Source organism: Bubalus bubalis, chromosome 15 (assembly GCF_019923935.1).
Source record: "Bubalus bubalis isolate 160015118507 breed Murrah chromosome 15, NDDB_SH_1, whole genome shotgun sequence".
Lineage (NCBI taxonomy): Eukaryota > Metazoa > Chordata > Mammalia > Artiodactyla > Bovidae > Bubalus > Bubalus bubalis.
The window spans coordinates 13380744-13403080 of NC_059171.1; the positions used below are offsets into that span (position 1 = coordinate 13380744).

The 22337-nt window shown below is 42.8% G+C and overlaps 1 pseudogene; it reads right to left on the minus strand.

The window, feature by feature from the left end:
- Positions 1 to 21845: 21845 nt before the first annotated feature.
- On the minus strand, positions 21846 to 21969 carry LOC112579275 (annotated as a pseudogene).
- Between the last annotated feature and the right edge of the window lie 368 nt (positions 21970 to 22337).

The window sequence follows — 22337 nt, forward strand, 5'->3', positions numbered from 1 at the left end:
TTAGCTAGAAGTTTGAAACTGATTAGGTTCAGTAAGCCAAGATTCATCTTCCAGCTCTACAAGGGTAAATTTTTTCCAGTGCACCAAAACATTTATTTGAAATATGACAAGAACTTGTAAAGATTGCTTAAACCTACACTTTGCTACTCTTTTTTTTCCCTTCCAATTCACATGGAAGAAAAATAGACATCCAGGAGAAAAACTGAATCTCTAGTGAATTTAAAGGTCTGCAGTTTTAATCTCTTCTTTCATTTGGCCATGGTCCTTATTTATCTTGTAAGAGGGGAAAATAGTAAACAAATAAGTATCATGCTAGGTATAATGTTAAAAAAAATTATGTGAGAATGATTGGGGTGTTCAAAAATAGGAATAGTTTTTTCCCTAGTCGTGATGACCAGGAAAGGCCATCTTGCTGGTGTTTTTTTAATGTGATAATATTGCTAACTGTAGTATCATTTAAAACTGTGCATAGGTGGAACCACAAAATCTGTTTTATAACTTTTCACTTCCAAGGGATCTTATTCTATTTAGGCTCTTACAGTGTTTATATATGTACCTTAGTCGCTCGGTCGTGTCTGACTCTTTGCCACTGCATGGACTGCAGCTCTCCAGGCCCCTCTGTCCTTGGGGATTCTCCAGGCAAGAATACTGGAGTGGGTTGCCATGCCCTCCTGCAGGGGATCTTCCCAACCCAGGGATCGAACCCAGGTCTCCCGCATTGCAGGAGGATTCTTAACCGTCTGAGCCACCACGCAAGTGTTTAAGCATAAACAAATTAGTTGCAAATTCAGCTAGCTGAGGTACTCATCTACTCATAACCAGTTAATTAAACTTATCTAATTTTGGTGACTCACAATTGCTTGGCAGATAGTTGGACCACATTAAATATATGTTGATTCAGTCTTTCCTGTTCAGCTCTTTTTTAAATTTGTTATTTTTCAAATGTTAGTTGATATTATAGAAATATATATTTCTATCAATTTCTATCAATTATAGAAATATTACAGGTTTACAATGTAGTGATTCACAGTTTTTAAAGATTATGCTCCATTAGAGTTATTATAAAATATTTGCTGATGTTTTATTTTCCTGAGGAGAGAAGGATGTATTTGATGTCCCCAAAGAGCTAGTGGAGCATGCTTATTTGTCTCTGTAAGTCTGTTTACACTTTTAATGTTTTCTAACAGCATCAAAATGGAAGCTGACCCCAAAGGTAACAAAATTGCCTTATGTTCATTATTTCAGAGGAGGCGGGACAAGACTGAGGGGAGCAGACACTGAGGATAAAATAGAGGAGACTGAGCCCCAGATGGTTAACCTAGTGTGGTTTAGAAATCTATTTTGATATTATCCATGGTTTAAACAGGGGCTTCCCTGGTAGCTCAGATGGTAAAGAATCTGCCTGCAATGCAGGAGACCTGGGTTCGATCCCTGGGTTGGGAAGATACCCTGGAGAGGGGCACAGCAACCCACTCCAGTGTTCTTGCCTGGAGAACTCCATGGACAGAGGAGCCTGGTGGGCTACAGTCCATGGGGTTGCAAAGAGTGGGACACGACTAGGCAACTAACACACACACACACACACACACACACACACACACATTGTTTAAACAACAGAAACAAGCACAGACAGCATGGCCGTAGCTTGGTACGTCCACGGTCATGTTTGAGCTTGAATCTACCTCTTCTCCATCAGCAGAAGAACCATACCTCACAGACCCAACATGTTGCTTATCTGTGGAAATGATTAGGGATTATAGGGAGGTTATTAGAGTTATTGGAAGTCTTAGATTTGAACTGTATATACTATAGACAGGTATTTTATTATTTGTATGTCAGGAAGACTCTAAGGCTTGCATTGTTTACACCCTTCAGTGAATAGATAACTATGCAATCTGTGTGAAAAGTCACTCGGTTGTGTCTGACTCTTTGTGACCCCATGGACTGTATATTGATTGCCAGGAGCCTCTGTCCATGGAATTCTCCAGGCAAGAATACTGGGGTGGGTTGCCTTTTCCTTCTCCAGGGGATCTTCCTAACCCAGGGATTGAACCCAGGTCTCCTGCATTGCAGGCAGATTCTTTACCATCTGAGCCACCAGGGAAGCCCATAGATAGGTCATTATACCACTAGCTTTTGTGAATGTGTTTCTCAAAAGTGCAAGAAAATGTTTTATTTGCCTTAATCAGCAAGCAGTTTAAACATTCTTCCTGAAATTTCATTTAAGTGTTTAAATTTGTTTCTGTTTAAACCTCCATGGATACCAAAGGGTAAACTCAATCTCAGCACACAATTAGTGACTTTATGTATACGATGCTCATTACATGTATGTATTAGAGCCTCTGAACTCCACAGCCCAATTTTTCCCTTCCCTTGACCCTGCCAGCCCTTATTTCACTCTAACTTTGTGCACTGACCTCCACCCCTGCCAGCCTTTTTGTCTGGGCAGGCCCACGTGTGCGTAACTGAAATATGAATTCCAGATGAGTAGGAGCCAAATTTGTGAGGTTGTTCTATATGCTTATTAATTCCACTGCCCCACACAGGTGGAAACGTGGTTTCGAGAGATATTAGACACTGTGAATTTTCCCTATGCATTGCAAGGATGGAAAACACACATGCTAAATAACTCAGCTGACCAATGGTAAAAGCTCACAGTACACAGTAACTCTTAAATGTTTATAATGGCCTGGCTTACCTTTGGTGGTCTTGTTACTAGGCTCCAGTAATTGTACTTTGGGACCCTGTCTAATGGTGGAAGCATGAGGTAACATTGCTTAATGATTTCTTAAATGGGTTAATACCTGGGAGGTGCCCTTGCCCTTTTCATCAATCAAACAGCATTTCCTTGTCTCTTAGCTTATGTTAAGTGCATTTAAGAGGACAAAAGAGTTTCTAGAGGAAATAGAAGTGCACTGGACTGAGATTAAAAAGGACCCTGGTAAGTGCCAAATCCTGCATCCAAGCTTATAGGTGGTGGTCTGCAGCATCATGTTTGAAAGAACACCAGCTGCTGAAGATGAGAATTGTGTGCGTACATGGAAAAGAAAATGGAAAAACCGGGTCAGCATGATGACAGATAGTAGGCCAAAGACGGCTTTCTTTTGAAAAAAAAAAAAAAAAAAAAAAAAGATAATTGAAGTAAAGTGCTTTTAAAGTTTCACTTATTTAATTAAAAGTTCCAATTATTCATTCATTTGAAGCTGGCTTTTTTTCTAGGTTCATGGTTAAGATTATTGGTTCTGGTGTTAGACTTTCTGTCTTTAGCTCAGGTTGAATATGGGGTGAGTTGCTGACTTTCCTAAGCCCTGGTTTCCTTATCTGGCTGATGGGAGAGCAATAGCATCTGTTTCATGATGTTGTTATGTATAGTAAACGAAATTATCCTCATAAAGCATTTAAATAGCAGAATGCCTGGACTCAATGAATGCTGTTAAATTTATGGGTGCTTTCCCATCTACAGATGGTGTTATTGCTGCTCTAGACTTGAGGGATGTGATATATTTTGAAAGTTTTTTTTCATGCTTTACAAGTCACAGCTCATTTGATTCTTCCCACTGTTCTTTGAGGTGGGCAGGGCAGGGGTTATTATCACCTGTGTTAGGATAGTGTGACTACAGAAACAAGTAGGCTCACCAAAACCTTAGCGGTTTAACCTGATCAGTACTTTTATTCCTTGCTCATGAAAGAGTCCAAGGAAGACATTTTGGTCAAAAGGCAGCTTTTTTTAAATTTAAAAATTTTTAAATTGGTACTGGCACAAAGACAGAAATATAGATCAATGGAACAACATAGAAAGCCCAGAGATAAATCCACACACATATGGACACCTTATCTTTGACAAAGGAGGCAAGAATATACAATGGATTAAAGACAATCTCTTTAACAAGTGGTGCTGGGAAAACTGGTCAACCACTTGTAAAAGAATGAAACTAGAACACTTTCTAACACCATACACAAAAATAAACTCAAAATGGATTAAAGACCTAAACGTAAGACCAGAAACTATAAAACTCCTAGAGGAGAACATAGGCAAAACACTCTCCGACATACATCACAGCAGGATCCTCTATGACCCACCTCCCAGAATATTGGAAATAAAAGCAAAAATAAACAAATGGGACCTAATTAAACTTAAAAGCTTCTGCACATCAAAGGAAACTATTAGCAAGGTGAAAAGACAGCCTTCAGAATGGGAGAAGATAATAGCAAATGAAGCAACTGACAAACAACTAATCTCAAAAATACACAAGCAACTCCTACAGCTCAACTCCAGAAAAATAAATGACCCAATCAAAAAATGGGCCAAAGAAATAAATAGACATTTCTCCAAAGAAGACATCCAGATGGCTAACAAACACATGAAAAGATGCTCAACATCACTCATTATCAGAGAAATGCAAATCAAAACCACTATGAGGTACCATTTCACACCAGTCAGAATGGCTGCGATCCAAAAGTCTACAAGCAATAAATGCTGAAGAGGGTGCAGAGAAAAAGGAACCCTCTTACACTGTTGGTGGGAATGCAAACTAGTACAGCCACTATGGAGAACAGTGTGGAGATTCTTTAAAAAACTGGAAATAGAACTGCCTTATGATCCAGCAATCCCACTTCTGGGCATACACACTGAGGAAACCAGAAGGGAAAGAGACACGTGTACCCCAATGTTCATCGCAGCACTGTTTATAATGGAAGCAACCTAGATGTCCATCAGCAGATGAATGGATAAGAAAGCTGTGGGACATATACACAATGGAGTACTACTCAGCCATTAAAAAGAACACATTTGAATCAGTTCTAATGAGGTGGATGAAACTGGAGCCTATTATACAGAGTGAAGTAAGCCAGAAAGAAAAACACCAATACAGTATACTAACGCATATATATGGAATTTAGAAAGATGGTAACAATAACCCTGTGTACGAGACAGCAAAAGAGACACTGATGTATCGAACAGTCTTATGGACTCTGTTGGAGAGGGAGAGGGTGGGAAGATTTGGGAGAATGGCATTGAAACATGTGTAATATCATGTATGAAACGAGTTGCCAGTCCAGGTTCGATGCACGATACTGGATGCTTGGGGCTGGTGCACTGGGACGACCTAGAGGGATGGTGTGGGGAGGAAGGAGGGAGGAGGGTTCAGGATGGGGAGCACATGTATACCTGTGGCGGATTCGTTTTGATGTTTGGCAAAACTAATACAGTGTTTGAGGTTTAAAAAAAAAAAAAAGGATCAAAACACATTCTATTCTAAAAGAATACTCTTTACACTATTTGGCGAGGTAATTATTAAGTAGATTAAGAAAACAGTGAATCGTAACAAGTTTACTGAGAAATATTTTTTCTTTTCTTTTTTAATAGAATAAAATTTTTTTAAACAAAAAAAATTTTTTTTAAAATTGAATTATGGCTGCTTTACAATGTTTTGGGTGTACAGCAAAGTGATTCAGTTTTATATATATGTATATATTCTTTTTTGGAATCCTATCCATTATAGGTTATTACAAGATATTGAGTATATTAACAGTTCATGTGCTATACAGTAGGTCCTTGTTTATCCGTTATGTGTGTGTGCGTATACACACGTGCGCATGTGTGCTCAGTCGTGTCCAGCTCTTTGCAGCCCATGGACTGCAGCCTGCCAGGCTCCTCTGTCCATGGAATTTTCCAGGCAAGAATACTGGAGCAGGTTGCCATTTCTTTCGAATGTGTGTTCTGGAATCTCTTGCATTGGCTGGTGGGTTCTTTACCAGCTGAGCCACCAGGAAAGCCCCATTTTATATAGTAGTGTATATATGTTAATCTCAAACTCCAAATTTATCCCTCCCCACCTTTACCCTTTGGTAACCATAAGTTTGTTTTCTGTCTCTGAGTCTGTTTCTGTTTGTAAGTAAGTTCATTTGTATCATTTTTTAAGATTCCACATATAAATGATATCATATGATGCCTTTCTCTGTCTGACTTACTTCACTTAGTATGATAAGCTCTAGTTGTATCCCTGTTGCTGCAAAGGGCATTATTTCATTCTTTATTAAGACTGAGTAATATTTCATTGTATATATATACCACATCTTTATCCATTCATTTGTCAAAGGACATTTAGGTTGCTTCCATGTCTTGGCTATTGTAAATAATGCTGCTATGAACATTGGGGTGCATGCTTCTTTTCAATTAGAGTTTTCTCCTGATATAGGGCAGCTTTCTTTTGCAAGAGATTCTAGGATATATTTTGTGGCTTTACTTCTTCAATATGTGACTATCTGGGCCTCCATCACTAGCCAGATGCAATCGATGGGAAGAGAAAAGGGACACATCAACTTCTTGGCATACACCACTTCTGCTCATATTCTGTTGACTAGGAATGACAGTCACACAGTCATGTCTAATCACAAGGAAAAGGGAGGGGGAGTGTATATACTCTTTTTGTGTCCCAGAAGAAAATGAAACAGATTTATGGTGGATATCTGGCTGTTGTTTAGTCATATTTGGCTCTTTTGCAACTCTGTGGACTGTAGCCCACCAGACACCTCTATCCATGGGATTTCATGGGCAAGAACACTGGAGTGGGTCGCTATTTCCTTCTCCAGGGGATCTTCCTGACCTAGGGATCGAAATTGCATCTCCTTCATTGGCAGGGGAATTGTTTACTGCTGAGCCACCAGGGAAGCCCTGAATATCTGGTGAGTGAGTGAGTGAGTGAAGTCGCTCAGTCATGTCTGACTCTTTGTGACCCCATGGACTGTAGCCTATCAGGCTCCTCCATCCATGCGATTTACCAGGCAAGAGTGCTGGAGTGGACTGCCATTCCCTTCTCCAGGGGATCTTCCTGACCCAGGAATCGAACCCGGGTCTCCCGCATTGCAGGCAGATGCTTTACCGTCTGAGCCACCAGGGAAGCTATCTTCTCTGAATATCTGGTAGTCTCTGCCATATATACATTTAGCAGGATGAAACTGAGGTCCAGGGAAGTTGAAGTGATTTGACCAATATGATGTAAATTTTTGTAGCCATCATCCAGCATGTTGGGATATGTGAATCCTAGCTCAAATTTGAGCAGTGAAGAGGGCATAGGAAGAAAAGAAGTGACAGCTGAGGGGACAAAGGGCTGGCCTTGGCACTGGCATGGAGATGCCCCACCAGGCAAATTCCCCGGGGTTTCTCACAGCAGCTTTTTGAATGCCTGGTGGTGGTGGTTTAGTTTGCATTCCCATGGACTGTGTAGCCCACCAGGCTCCTCTGCCCATGGAATTCTCCAGGCAAGAATACTGGAGTGGGTTGCCATTTTATTCTCAGGGGATCTTTCTGACCCAGGGATTGAACATGAGTCTCCCACGTTGTAGGCAGATGCTTTATCGCCGAGCCACCAAGGAAGCCCTTTGAATGCTGGAGGCGAGCTTAACTTCCACTTTGCTCACCTTTCTTGCTGTTCCTTGTTCCCATTTGTGGATGCTTGAGGGCTGCTGGTCCTGGGTGGGGGAGTTTCAGATCTCCACTGACATAAAACAACAGCACCTCTCCAGCGGCTATTGTTGCAGGCATACTGGCTGTGGGCTCAAGGAGAAAAGCTTGAATCAATTTGTCTTGTGGAGGCCAAGGGGTTGGCTGCCTGCCCTTCACAACTTGTTAAAATGAACACTTAGACTCTGGGGTGGGGGGGTGTTGCAGCTAAACCTGATGGGTGATTCTCACCCTGTGATCCTTTCTGCTGATTTTTTCAGGTTCGGGGATGTCAGTGTTGCAGCGCTGGGAGAACGCTGAGCCTTCCATCTCTTTGCTCCTCCACCTGAAGTGCTTTTAAATGTAACAGCAGATTTGCTGGAATTTTGCCCAGATGCCTTTTCTCTCCCAGCCGGACCCAGCCACTCTCCCAAAGTTGTTCCTTTGGGACAAGACTCTCAGAAGAAGTCCGTGGCTCCTCCTTCTCTGCGGGGTGATTAGTACGCAGGTCACATATGCATCAGACACACTCGGAGGGGCTCCCCCTCCAACCTGGCCAATGGCCGACTGGACCAGCCAACGTTTTGTTTTACTTGACATGAAAGCTGGTTGAAGTTAAGCAGGAGACATGTTTTTGTTTCTTTAATAAATAAAAGTAAGGACCGAGTACATGAATAAAAGTAAAAGTCACTCCCTTGAGGTTTTCAGGCTTCCAAAAATAGTCCCAAACGTAGCCAAGGCTAATGCAGGCAGAATTTCCATGGAAAGCTTCGCTGGTAAGGAAGAGGCAGTGCCAGGGGGTATACAAACAGGCCGCCATCCTCCCCCCACCCCTTCCTGTCTCAGTCACTGGGCGTTTAGAAAACAGGATTTTGAGTTTGCATTCATTTTCTGGTTTGAGATAAAGACAGCAGAGGCAGCAGCAATATTTATTTATTGTGGAATCCAATTTGGGGGCTGCAGGCAGATGGGTGAAGTGGATTTATGATGGAATTAGTGGGGGGAAATTTGTCCCTGTCAGTCAGTGAGTGCAGATTTCCTTTTAAGAAAAGAAAGATGGGGCGAGAAACTTATACGAGGTAAACTGATGCTAAAAAAAATCTGCTTAACCCAAGTTTATTTGTGAACAGAAGCAAACCAGTGATTGCTTATGTACAGAGCAGGATTTGGGGAGGAAGTTTGGGTTACAAAGGGTCATATACACAGTTTTGGGGGTGATGGAAATTGTTGATTATGTTGATGGTTGTGATGGTTCAATGACTCTCTCTCTCTCTATAGCTTTAAATATGTACACTTTATGATATGTTGGTTATACCTCAATAACAGAGTGTTGTTGTTACTGTAGTTTAGTTGCTCAGTTGCGTCTAACTCTTTTCGACCCCATGAACTGTAGCCCTCCAGGCTCCTCTGTCCAAGGGATTTTGCAGGCAAGAATATTGGAGTAGGTTGCCATTTCCTTCTTCAGGGTCTTCCTGACCCAGGGATTGAACCTGTGTCTCCTGCTTGGCAGATGGATTCTTTACTACTGCACCACCTGGGTAGCCCCCAATAATGGAACAGGAAATGGCAACCTATGCCAGTAGTCTTGCCTGGAAAACTCCATGGATAGAGGACCCTGGAGAGCTACAGTCCATGGGATCACAAAGAGTCAGACATGACTGAGCAAGTATGCATGCATACCTCGATAAAGCTTTTAACAAAAACAAAAATAAATCAAATCTTAAAAAAATCTGCTTTAAAAGTAGCTTTTTCTTCTTCTGAATAATTGATTACTTATGCAAAAGGTGAGCTGATTAACAGAAAGAAACTGTCTTCCAGCAATTCTAGTGTTTCCCCAGTGGGTGGCTGTCCCAGCAGACAGCTTGCCTGTGGATAGCTCACCTTGTCCACCAGCGTGTGTGTGTGCGTGTGTGTGTTAGTCACTTTGTCGTGTCTGACTTTTTGCGACCTCTTGGACTAGTCCGCCAGGCTCCTCTGTCCCTGGAATTCTCCAGGCAAGAATACTGGAGTGGGCACCCAGGCGCTTCTCCACGTCCACCCATGGCTGTAGCCAAGTTTGTCTTCTTGAGCAAAATGGTCCAAGGAATTAGTGATTGTCTGCTTAGCAAACTTTATTGAAGTTCAGGGTTTCAGGGAGACTACTAGTAATGTGAGAGAAAAAGAACAACACCAACCAGGGTGGATGCACTCCTCATGCTGTTGAGCAGCTAAGAAGTTGCGGTGGCTTGAAGTTCCAGGAATACTGGTTTGAAAATAAGCACTATTTATTTTTTCCATTGAGGTGGGCAGGAAGGTGATGATAGTGTTTTTTAGCTATTAAAAATCCAGCTCTGCTTAGGCAAGAGTGCATAGTTGCTTTAAAACATTTTAAAAAATGAATCTGTTCTTCACTAAGTCAAGGTGACTTTCAAAAAAGTTCAAAAAGCAAGATGAGAAAATCCTCTGAGGGCTACCTAAGCTGAATACAAATTAAATGCTCTTCCCTGCCATTTCAAGACATTACTTGATTTTCCTCCTGTGCCCTAATTTGTATGGATGTGCTTGGAGGTAGCGGCAGTGGTACATATGTGTGTGTTCAGAGTTTGGAGGGATTTTATTATGTACATGCATGCATGCGTGCTAAGTCACTTCATTTGTGTCTGACTCTGTGTGACTCTCTGGACTGTAGCCCACCAGGCTCCCCTGTCCATGGGATTCTTCAGGCAAGAATACTGGAGTGGGTTCCCATGCCCTCCTCCAGGGGATCTTCCCAGGTCTCCCGCATTGCAGGTGGATTCTTTACCACTAGCATCACCTGAGAAATCCTATGACCTGTCAGAAACTTGTCCAAATCCTCTGTTTGAAAGACAGAAAAAACAAATCAGAACGGACTGTGATTATAAGTATTATTTTAATATATACTTTTCTGTGGCTCAGACAATAAAGAATCTGCCTGCAATGCAGGAGACCTAAGTTTGATCCCTGGGTTGGGAAGATCCCCTGGAGGAGGGCATGGTAACCCACTCTAGTATTCTTGCCTGGAGAATCCCATGGACAGAGGAGCCTGGCGGGTTACAGTCCATGGGGTCGCAAAGAGTTGGACACGACTGAGCGACAGAGCACAGCATACTTTTCGGTGGGCCAACAATCATGACCATGAAGGGACTTTTAGGAGCAAATCCCCCGAAAATCATCTCTGCCTGTAGTTGGGGGAGGGGACGAGAGGTCAGCAGGGGCTGGGATGAGGGGGTCATCCTTTCCCACTCATTGGCTAAGTTAGGCTTTCTATGGAGAGATGCTTGTTCACAGAAACTGAAATTGGATCCCTCGTCTTTCTTCAGAAACATGGTAGCCCTGCTTGGTGAGGTGATCAAGCATTTGATGGTGTAAGAGACTATTGTCATTGCCATTTATTTCATTTGAAATAATGGGGGAAATGTAGAAGAGCTCACAACTGAAAAATAATACAAGGTATATTTTTGTTCTCTAGTCTTCAAAGTAGTTTTACAAGGAACTTTTCATCACTTAAATTTTTCAAACAAAATATAATCATGATTACTCAATTTTCTTTTGTAGCTAAGAAAAAAACTTCTGCATTGCAAAGGAAAGTTCTACTTGGGCCAGAAATGTGTGTTTACCCATGATGTGCTGAAACTGTGAGATTCTGTGAAAACGTTCATTTTTCATGCTCCTAGTGTGGTTGGCTTTTTGGTTCAATTTTAGGTACACACACACTTCAAAGGGGGATGCGATCCTGTCTTGATGCTCAAACCTTCGTATTTGTTTTGCTGGAAGAATATAGTGTCTCTCAAGAAATGTTTTAGTCTCATGAGAGGAACATTTCACTGTAAATGTTCAAGAGCTCAAATCCACTAGTGAATTCATGTCTCTGTAATGGGAATACCTCTGGGTAAAAGGTATAAAAATCATTTTATAAGGGAGATGGTTTAACAGTACGTCAGACTTTCAGATGTGAGTGCACCCTGGCAGTGCACCTGTGTATAAAGCAATGTATCCTTTATACAGTCACATCCCTCCTTTCAAGGTTTCTGCCATAGCATCATAAGTTGCGGTAACCGAGTGCATCTTTACCACATGCTGTGCCTTTAAACTTTACAGACCTTGGTTTCATCCCCGCCCAGTCTTCATCTTTCTGACCTGTTTCTGTAACGGAGTTTCTTTCCTTCCCAGTAACAATTTCTGCTGTCGTCAGGCCAGTGTACCTGCATCGCTGGTAATTAGAATCATGGACTGTTGCCTGTTTTATAAGACACTTAGATGTCACTCCTAATTTAGAGTCAAAGAGATTGAGCCCAAATTGCTAAAGGGACTTCTCCTATCTCAGTGTGAAAATATGTATTACCTCCTTTGTTGTCTAAATATTTCTCAAGGCTCTCACCACCTCTCCCCGCAGCCACTGCCCCCTTCAACCTCCATCACTTTTTTTTCGGACACTATTGTAACAGCCTGTTGTTTGGCTTTTCCCGATCTTCCCTTGCCCTCTTTACACTGCCTTGTCCTACTCGAGGTAGATTAATCAGTCTAAAATATGAAGATGGCTACTGCCACTTCTGTGCTAAGGTACCCATTTCCTTCAAACTGGAGGCCAAGTTTCTTAGCCCAGTGCACCAGCTGCTCTGTGACTTCACCCCATCCGAGTCTCTAGCCTTACTTCCCAATCTTACCACTTCACTCTTCATGCTCCCTTTATATTAAACCACCTGCTGTGCCCCCACCCTGCCTGCATGCCTCCACACTGTCAGTCACCTGTGTGTGAGGTATTCCTGTATCTGTCCGATGTTTTTAGCTGCAAGTAAATGAAACCAACCCTGGTTAATTTAGGCAGAAAGAGGCTTATGAAAAGGCCATTGCATGGCTCACAGAATTACCATAGGGGCTGAATAACTAGTTCAGAGGCTACCCAGATGAAAATGAAGTTCAAATCATGCTGCTGAGCAGGTCCACAGAGCTTGCACTGTGATGGCCACCACGTTACAGCTGGCTCTGCTGCACCCTGATTCTGAGCGGGTTGGGGGTGGGGGCTGCCCACTGGAACAATGCTCATGGAAGCTAGACCTTGACATGGCAGCTTTTAATGCCAGAGAGAGTTTTTTGGTGATCTTTATTTCTTTGTGTCACTAGCTCTCAATTTAGCATTTTTTGGCACCTGTGTCTGCTTGTCCAAGCCTAAGTCACATGCTTGTCCCTGAATGCACAAGGGGAGAGAAAGTATCAGAAGTGTTCACTACACTGGGAAGCCCACAAAGCTTCAAAAGGAGGGAAATTCCCAAACAAAGGAAGTTCAGATGCTTCAGAGGCAAAAGAGTGACAGTTGTCCAATAGGACGCCTTAGCCTTTATGAACTGCCCGATGTCTGCTCATGGCTTACTTTCATGTGCCATCTAGCTTTATTCATCTTTTATTCATTATTGCTCATGTTTTAACATAACACGTGTCTTTGCCTCAAGGAAATCTTCCCTTGCACACAAGTTTTGGTTTGTTTTGTCCATTGTCACCCTGCTTATTTAACTTATATGCAGAGTACATCATGAGAAACGCTGGACTGGAAGAAGCACAAGCTGGAATCAAGATTGCCAGGAGAAATATCAATAACCTCAGATATGCAGATGACACCACCCTTATGGCAGAAAGTGAAGAGGAACTAAAAAGCCTCTTGATGAAAGTGAAAGTGGAAAGTGAAAAAGTTGACTTAAAGCTCAACATTCAGAAAACGAAGATCATGGCATCCGGTCCCATCACTTCATGGGAAATAGATGGGGAAACAGTGGAAACAGTGTCAGACTTTTTTTTTTTTGGGCTCCAAAATCACTGCAGATGGTGACTGCAGCCATGAAATTAAAAGACACTTACTCCTTGGAAGGAAAGTTATGACCAACCTAAATAGCATATTGAAAAGCAGAGACATTACTTTGCCAACAAAGGTCCTTCAAGTCAAGGCTATGGTTTTTCCTGTGGTCATGTATGGATGTGAGAGTTGGACTGTGAAGAAAGCTGAGTGCAGAAGAATTGATGCTTTTGAACTGTTGTGTTGGAGAAGACTCTTGAGCGTTCCTTGGATTGCAAGGAGATCCAACCAGTCCATTCTGAAGGGCCCTGGGATTTCTTTGGAAGGAATGATGCTAAAGCTGAAACTCCAGTACTTTGGCCACCTCATGTGAAGAGTTGACTCATTGGAAAAGACCCTGATGCTGGGAGGGATTGGGGGCAGGAGGAGAAGGGGATGACAGAGAATGAGATGACTGAATGGCATCACTGATTTGATGGACGTGAGTCTGAGTGAACTCTGGGAGTTGGTGATGGACAGGGAGGCCTGGCATGCTGCGATTCATGGGGTCACAAAGAGTTGGATACAACTGAGCGACTGAACTGAACTGAACTGATGCCTTATCACTTCTGAAAACTTATTATATTCCTATATAGGTAATTGTGTCCAGCTCTTGTTTTTTAAGGCTCCCTACATGGCTCAGTGGTAAAGAACCCGCCTGTCAATGCAGGAGATATAGGAGATGTGGGTTCGATCCCTCGGTTGGGAAGATCCCCTGGAGAAGGAAATGGCAACCCACACCAGTGTTCTTGCCTGGAAAATCTCATGGACAGAGGAGCTTGGTGGGCTGCAGTTAATGGGATCACAAAGAGTCGACTGAGCATGCATGCATGCACTTGTTTTTAACCCCCTCCTCCTTCTGAGGGAAGGTACTGTGTTTTAGGTATCTTTGGTACCCAGTGTGTACTATAGGGTTTGATGAATTCATTCATTCATTTGTTAACTGTTTGTTGAACTGAATGGAACTGAATTGGTGAAGATAACATAGGGAACTGGTGCCAGAGGTGGGAGTAAAACTCCAGTCTTTTGAGTTCAGTGTTTGTAAAATAATAGAAAGAGGCACATCCCTCCTTTCCTTTCTTCCATCGAATCCTTGTTGATTTCCTCCACTGTTTAGATTCTGCCAGTCTTCATCATTCCCAGAGGATTCCTTTCCCAATAATTGCCAGGGCAAATGGTTTAAGGAACCCAGCTCTGTTGATTGGTAGATTGTGGCCCTATCCTGGATATGGAGGAGGCAAATGCAGAGAACTTTTAGGAAAATATATGCAGCTACAGTTTGGCTCGGAATGATCATGCCTCAAATTGAATTAGGCTTCCTTGGAGCAGAAGGTCTAAAAGATCAATGCTTTGGCCCGTGGACTTGCTGGCCAAGAAGTGCATGCATTTTTAAGAGAAACATAAACACAGCTCATGTTGGTCATACGGCAGCTTGGGTAGATGGATTTATACTTCATCAGACAGTTGGTCCCTGGGTAAAAATATGGGCCAAGGGCCAGGAGATCCCTATTCAGTTTCCAGTTAAGTCATCTCTGTTTATTTCTCACAAAATACATATTTAGAAAAATTTGAAATTAAAACGTCATGCTTAAAACACTCTACAGTAAACAGAGGTTTTAAAAGAAGAGCTGTTGCCAACACCACTTTTTGTTAAAGCTGTATCCAATTTAAAGTTTACTTTATACCCAGGATACAGAATGGGGTGCAGAGTGCTACAGAAGTCACCATCCATCTGATCAGACATTTCAGCAGGACTTTTCCCTGAACAGGATATTCACAAGCTTGGGGGCTGGCTTTGGGCACTGATGGATGTGAGAGGGTGCACACGTGGGGTCCTGGACACCACATGGATGCCTCTACAGCCCTTTCCTTTCTGCTATGCTCCACAAGTCCTGCTGATTTTATCTTTTAAGTATCTCCTTTCTATTCATCTCCTCCCCTTCCCTGGTCCTGGTCCCATAATACCTGTCACCTCCTGGTTTGTCTCTCTGTGTCCCCTATTGCCTCTATCCAATCAATCCTGACCATTTCATTTGCACCACCTTCTCTGCTTCATATACATCCGCAGTCTCCTGTTGCTCAGGATAAGGCAAAAATGTGTAACATGGCCCAAGCCCTTAGGTCTGGTCCCACCTGGCTCTCCAGCTTAGTCTGCCATCTACCCCTGCAGTCCATGCTTTATCTAGGGCAGCCATACTGTGCTCCAGTCTTAGGGGGCACTTCCTTAGGAAACTCTTCCCTCCCTTCTTACCCACAGTGAGACTCCTTGCCTTGTTTATACTCCTCTAAAGGCCAAGAACATGTTTTTCCTTTTCAGCATTTATCATCACTTGAACTTGCATATTTATTTCTGTGATTATTTGAATAATCTTTGTGTCTTTCCTACCACTAATGCACACATTTATTGAGCACTTACTGCATATTAGGCAATTTCTAAGTCCTTTCAAAACATTAGCGTTTTTAATCCTCATAAAACCTGAGGAAGTATGTCTTTCTTGAGGGCTTAAGTAACTTGCTCACGGCCACACAGCTAGCTAGCATAGAGACAGGATTTGAACCCAGGCAGTCTTGCCCTAGGATATAAAGGCCTAATCAGGACACTGCATTGCTTTCTTAGTAGATAAAGATTTCTCATTCCTGTTTCGTTATTCCCCCTTTAAGAGCCCTTTTCAGACATGCTGTACTGAAATGAAAATTTAATGCTGTAGATGTAGTGTTGTGGTGGGCAGAATGGTGTCCTTTCCACCTCCTCCTCCTCCTCACAAGACTTCCACATTCTACACCCTGCAACCCATGAATAAATCATATCGCATGGTAAGGGGAAATTAGGGCTGTAGATGAAATTAAGGTTATTAATCTGGTGACCTTGAGTGAAGTAGATTATTCTGTGTTTGCCTGGTGATCCTGATGTAATCACAAAGGCTCTTCAAGTGAAGGAGGAAGGCAGGATGGCCAGTGTGAAGGAAGTGCAGTGTAAGAAAGACTCGAGTGCCATTGCTGGCTTTGAAGATGGAAGAGGGCCATGAGCCAAGGAATATGGGCAGCCTCTTGCAGCTGGAAAAGGCAAGGAAACAGATCCTTCCCCAGGGCGTGAGAAGGAACGCAGCCCTGCCAACACTTTGCTTTCAGTCCAGTGAAGCCCATTTCAGACTTCTCACTCCCAGGACGAGAAGATTATAAATGTGTGTTATCTTAAGCTACTAAGTTTATGGTAATTTGTTACAGCCACAATAGAAAACTAATACAATGAATACAACCATGAACACACGTGTGTGTGTGTATGTGTATGTATGTATGTCTGTATATACATGCGTGCACACAATTGAATATATTGCATATACTATATAGATTTCTGTGATTTATACATAACACAAGTAAGTTTTTCTTCACCATCCAGGAATCTTTTTTCCCTTGATGGTGATATTTCCTCTGTTGAGAATGCATGTACTGGGCTATAAGAATCATCTCTGGTTTTGACTGCTACTATACCACCTGTTCCTGGCATAGCGCCTGGTATAGAGTAGGCTCTCAATAAATATTTGTTGACTGAATGAGAGAATGAATAAATGGATGAATTACTTGAATTAAATAGCCAGCTTATGGAAAATGAAAAGGGTTAACAGATCCATGCTGGAAGGGAGTGAAGCAATGTTTTTTAATAACTGCGAGACTAGCACCATGAATGTTGCTGCATCCACAAATTTATCAATGTCCAAGGGCACCTATACTCTTGCCTGGGAAATCCCATGGACAGAGGAGGCTGGCAGGCTACAGCCCATGGGGTCACAAAAGAGTCAGACGTGACATAGTGACTAAACAACAACAGTAAGAACAAGAGCACCTGTTCAGTTCAGCCGCTCAGTAGTGTTTAACTCTTTGTGACTCCATGGACTGCAGCCTGCCAGGCTTCCCTGTTCATCACCAACTCCCAGAGCTTGCTCAAACTCATGTCCATCGAGTTGGTGATGCCATTCAACCATCTCATCCTCTGTCATCCGCTTCTCCTCCTGCCTTCAATCTTTCCCAGCATCAGGATCTTCTCCAAAGAGCTGGCTCTTCATATCAAATGGCCAAAGTACTGGAACTTCAACTTCAGCACCAGTCCTTCCAATGAATATTCAGGGTTGATTTCCTTTAAGATTGAACTGGTTTGATCTCCTTGCAGTCCAAGCGACTCTCAAGCGTCTTCTCCAGAACCACAGTTTGAAAGCACCAATTCTTTGGTGCTCAGCCTTCTTTATGATCCAACTCTCAAATCCATACATGACTACTGGAAAAACCATAGCTTTGACTATACAAACTGTTGTTGGCAAAGTAATGTCTCTGCTTTTAAATGTGCTGTCTAGGTTTGTTACAGCTTTTCTTCCAAGGAACAAGTATCTTTTAATCTCATGCTGCAGTCACCATCTGTAGCAATTTTGGAACCCAAGAAAATAAAGTCTCTCACTGTTTCCATTGATTACCCATCTATTTACCATTAACTGATGGGACCAGATGCCATGATCTTTGTTTTTGGAATGTTGAGTTCAGCTTTTTCACTCTCCTTGTTCACTTTCATCAAGAGGCTTTTTAGCCCCTGTTTGCTTTTTACTGTAAGAGTGGTGTCACCTGCATATTTGAGGTTATTGATATTTCTCCTGGCAATCTTGATTCCAGCTTGTGCTTCATCCAGCCTGGCGTTTCGCATGATGTACTCTGCAATAAGTTACATAAGCAAAGTGACAACATACAACCTTGACATACTCCTTTCATAATTGGATCCAGTCCAATGTTCCATGTCCAGTTCTAACTGTTGCTTCTTGACCCGCATACAAATTTCTTAGTGGCAGGTAAGGTGATCTGGTATTCCCATCTCTTGAAGAATTTTTTACAGTTTGTTGTGATCCACACAGTCAAAGGCTTTAGCATAGTCAATGAAGCAGAAGTAGATGATTTTCTTCAATCCTCTTGCTTTTTCTATGATACAACAGATGTTGGCAATTTGATCTCTGGTTCCTCTCCCTTTTCTAAATCCAGCTTGAACATCTGGATGTTCTCAGTTCACCTACTGTTGAAGCCTAGCTTGGAGAATTTTGAGCATTACTTTGGTAGCATGTGAGATGAGTGCAATTGTGTGGTAGTTTGAACATCTTTTGGCATTGCCTTTCTTTGGGATTGGAATGAAAACTGACCTTTTCCAGTCCTGTGGCCACTGCTGAGCTTTCCAAATTTGCTGGCATTTTGAGTGCAGCACTTTCACAGCATCATCTCTTAGGATTTGAAACAGCTCAACTAGACTTCCATCACCTCCACTAGCTTTGTTCCTAGTGATGCTTCCTAAGCCCCACTTGACTTTGCACTCCAGGATGTCTGGCTCTAGGTAAGTGATCACACCATTGTGATTATCTGGGTCATGAAGATCTTTTTTGTATAGTTCTTCTGTGTGCTCTTGACACCTCTTCTTAATATCTTCTGCTTCTGTCAGGGCCATAGCATTTCTGTCCTTTATTGAGCCCATTTTTGCATGAAATGTTCCCTTGGTATCTCTAATTTTCTTGAAGAGATCTCTACTCTTTCCTATTCTATTGTTTTCCTCTTTTTCTTTGCACTGTTCCCTGAGGAAGCCTTTCTTATCTCTCCTTGCTATTCTTTAGAACTCTGCATCCAGATGGATATATCTTTCCTTTTCTCCTTTGCCTTTTGCTTCTTTTGTTTTCTTAGATATTTGTAAGGTCTCTTCAGAGAACCATTTTGCCTTCTTGCTTTTCTTTTCCTTAGGGGTGATTTTGATCACTGCCTCCTATACAATGTTATGAACCTCCACCTATAGTTCTTCAGACACTCTGTCTATCAGATCTAATCCCATGAATCTGTTTGTCACTTCCATTGTACAATCATAAGGGATTTGATTTAGGTCTGAATGGTCTAATGGCTTTACCTACTTTCTTCAATTTAAGTCTGAATCTGGCAATAAGGAGTTCATGATCTGAGCCACAGTCAGCTCCTGATCTTGTTTTTGCTGACTGTATAGAGTTTCTCCATCTTCAACTGCAAAGAATATAATCAGTCTGATTTTGATATTGACCATCTGCTGATGTCCATGTGTACAGTCATCTCTTGTGTTGTTGGAAGAGGGTGTTTGCTATGACCAGTGCATTCTCTTGGAAAAACTCTGTTAGCCTTTGCCCTGCTTCAGTTTGTACTCCAAAGCCAAACTTCCCTGTTACTCCAGGTATCTCTTGACTTCCTATTTTGCATTCCAGTCCCCATGGACTGTAGCCTACCAGCCTCCTCTGTCCATGGGATTCTCCAGGGAAGAATACTGCAGTGGGTTGCCATTTTCTTCTCCAGGGGATTTCCCTGACCCAGGGATTGAGCCTGAGTCTCCTGTATTGCAGGCAGATTCTTTACCATCGGAGCCACCAGGGGCTTCAAGGGCAGATGCTAACTCTCTTCCCTTCCACCTGTCAAGTGTTCATTTGGGAGGAGTTTCCAGGGCTCAGATTTTGGTGGCCTTGCTTTGACAAGAGAACCCACACCCCCCTGGGGTTTTCTGCCCACCTCCCTGGCTCTCGGGAAGGTGACAGGCTCTTCCTGGGGCCTGTTCTGTGTCTGTCTTTCAGTGATGACGAGAGCGCTACAGTCCTTTGGATGACAGGCCATGCTTGGCTTTGGTTCTGCCCCTGGCGCTGATGAGTTGAGTGCATTCCTTTCTGGCTCTCCTAGAGATGCTGTGTGGGACAGTCAGGCAGAACCAACCCTTCGGGGTGAATCTAGGGGGATGAAATGCAGAATGTGCTGAGCTCTGCACTTGCATGCCAGCGGGGACTGGGCAGAGTCTGGAGGATTGTGGGGAGGGGGCTGGGGGTCTTTGGGGGAGGTGGCCAGCATGGGAGTGGGGCACAGTGCAGCCAAGGAGGACTCTGGGGGAGTAATTTCTCAGGCGCCTCTGAGCGATGGCCTGAGAGTCTTGCTTGGCAGAAGCTGTCACTTCACTTGATCTCGCCACATGGCAGAGCTGGTCTCCAGGGCCTACGCATAGCTAACAAGGAACACTTGTCTGGCGTTCATGCTCACAAATAACTTTCCTGTGTAAGATCTCAGGATGGTGAGTCTTGAAAGGGGTCTGGCCTCATCTCTCGCTGGTTGTTTTGTTTCTATATCATAGCCATGGTTGATTCCAATGCCTACTATGTACGATGATAACACCAAACACAAACATTTGGATTGCATTTTCCATTCAGTGTATTTTTTTTGACTTCCATTAGCTAATTCATATCCAATCCTGGATCTTATTCTTTCATTTTTAAGATGATAAATCTAAAGTTTAGCAAAGCACACAGACATACATTGTTTATTCATTAGGCTATGAAAATAATGTATGATCTACTGAAGTATAATATGTATGCACTATAAGCACTTATATTCCCTTAATTCCCAGAGCACTGGCGGTAGGCATTATTATTGCTCTCAGTTGACAGTTGTGAGAATTGGGGTGCAAGGTGGCTAGCAATATGCCCAAACTCAGATAGTTACTAAGATGAAGCAGGATTTGAACTCAGGGAACCTGGCTTCATAAACGGTAGCTTCAACCCTGTGCATTCTGCATCCCTACACAGTGGGTATTCCCAGTGCTAAATTCCACACCCTTGTTTCATCTCTACCATGATGCCTTTCTATGCCAAGCAATTTGAGAAGGAAAATGACATTGTTTCTGCTTCTAGTTTGGGGTGGGGAGTAAGGTGTGAACCAAGAGACTTTTCAGGCAGAGGGCCATATGTCCTAAGCAGAGGTCAAAGGGAGCCCTGAGTGACCATGAAGAATGGTCCAGGAGACTTTTTCCCTGTTGTAGTCATAGCCCCTTCCCTGTGGATCTTACCTGTGCTGGCCTCCCAGCCCCAAACTCTCTCATAAATGGAGCAGCCCTCACAACTGTCCTGGATTAGTCATTTTGACCCCAGATTTGAGGGTTTGGGAACCCTCTGGGAAATTTCTATTAGAAAATTTCCACCACATGAAGCATGGCTGGTAAACACAGAGGTCGATGGCAAGCAAACTGCTCCAAAGAAATATCCTAAACTGTCCTGTACCAGGTGCCTGAAGATGGAGACCCTTTAGGTTTTAGTTTTCCTTTTGCTGGTTTCTTGGGATTTGGAAGGATCATATCTTGCTCCCAGTTCTAGGATCTGCTTTTTCTTTTCTCTCTTTTCTTTTACAGGAAAGTAAGATTTATTGGTGGGTGTGAGTAAGGAAGGAACAAGGCAATTAGGGATATATTTGACCCCCCCCACCCCGCCCTGCCCCAGGCATCCAGGATGAGCTGCTTTCCTGTCACCATAATTTCAAATTCACTGCATTAAATTTAGTAAGTCTCCACTTCTTAAAGATATGAATCTTCTGGTGGCCAGGGAACTTGAACTTGGCCCTGTGTGGGGCCTCAGTCCCATGCTCCTTGTCTTACAGCTTGGTGCAGATGGACATTATGATTTAGACAATGAGGACCCTAGCCACTGTGTCCTGGGGCTTTCCAAAGGCACCCTGCATAGCTGTCTGGACCCTAGATTGGGGACAGTGTGCCAGACATAAATGTCCACTGGAAATGACTGTCTCCAAGGTCCCTCAGAGCCACTCCTACAGATAGCAGCCACCGAGGAGGCTGCTTTTTGCAGCCATGGTACACGGGCCCCCACGGGGAAAAGAGGTCAGTTGGCTTAACTGACTGTGAATAGGTGCTCCCTTTTCTAATCCTGGATCGAACCCAGCACTCAATGGTTGCTTTCTCTCAGCCACTAGTCCAACTTTAGCCTTGACTACTACTTTCCTTTGGGCATCATTTTCTAGATTGAAATGTTATCTTTGCCTATATTTTGAAAACTCCATATTGGAATATGTAGGTCTGGCACATAATGATGTAAAATATATGAAATTAGAGATGTCTTCAATTTCTTAAACATTTAGTGACTACCACACCACCACCATAATTTTTCTGGAATCCCTATAATCTGGTTACTATAATCATATTTTACTTTCATTAGCCATTCAAGAGACTCTGTTTCCTTCATTGGCATCCTGTCCTCTTTCTTTCCTTGCCCA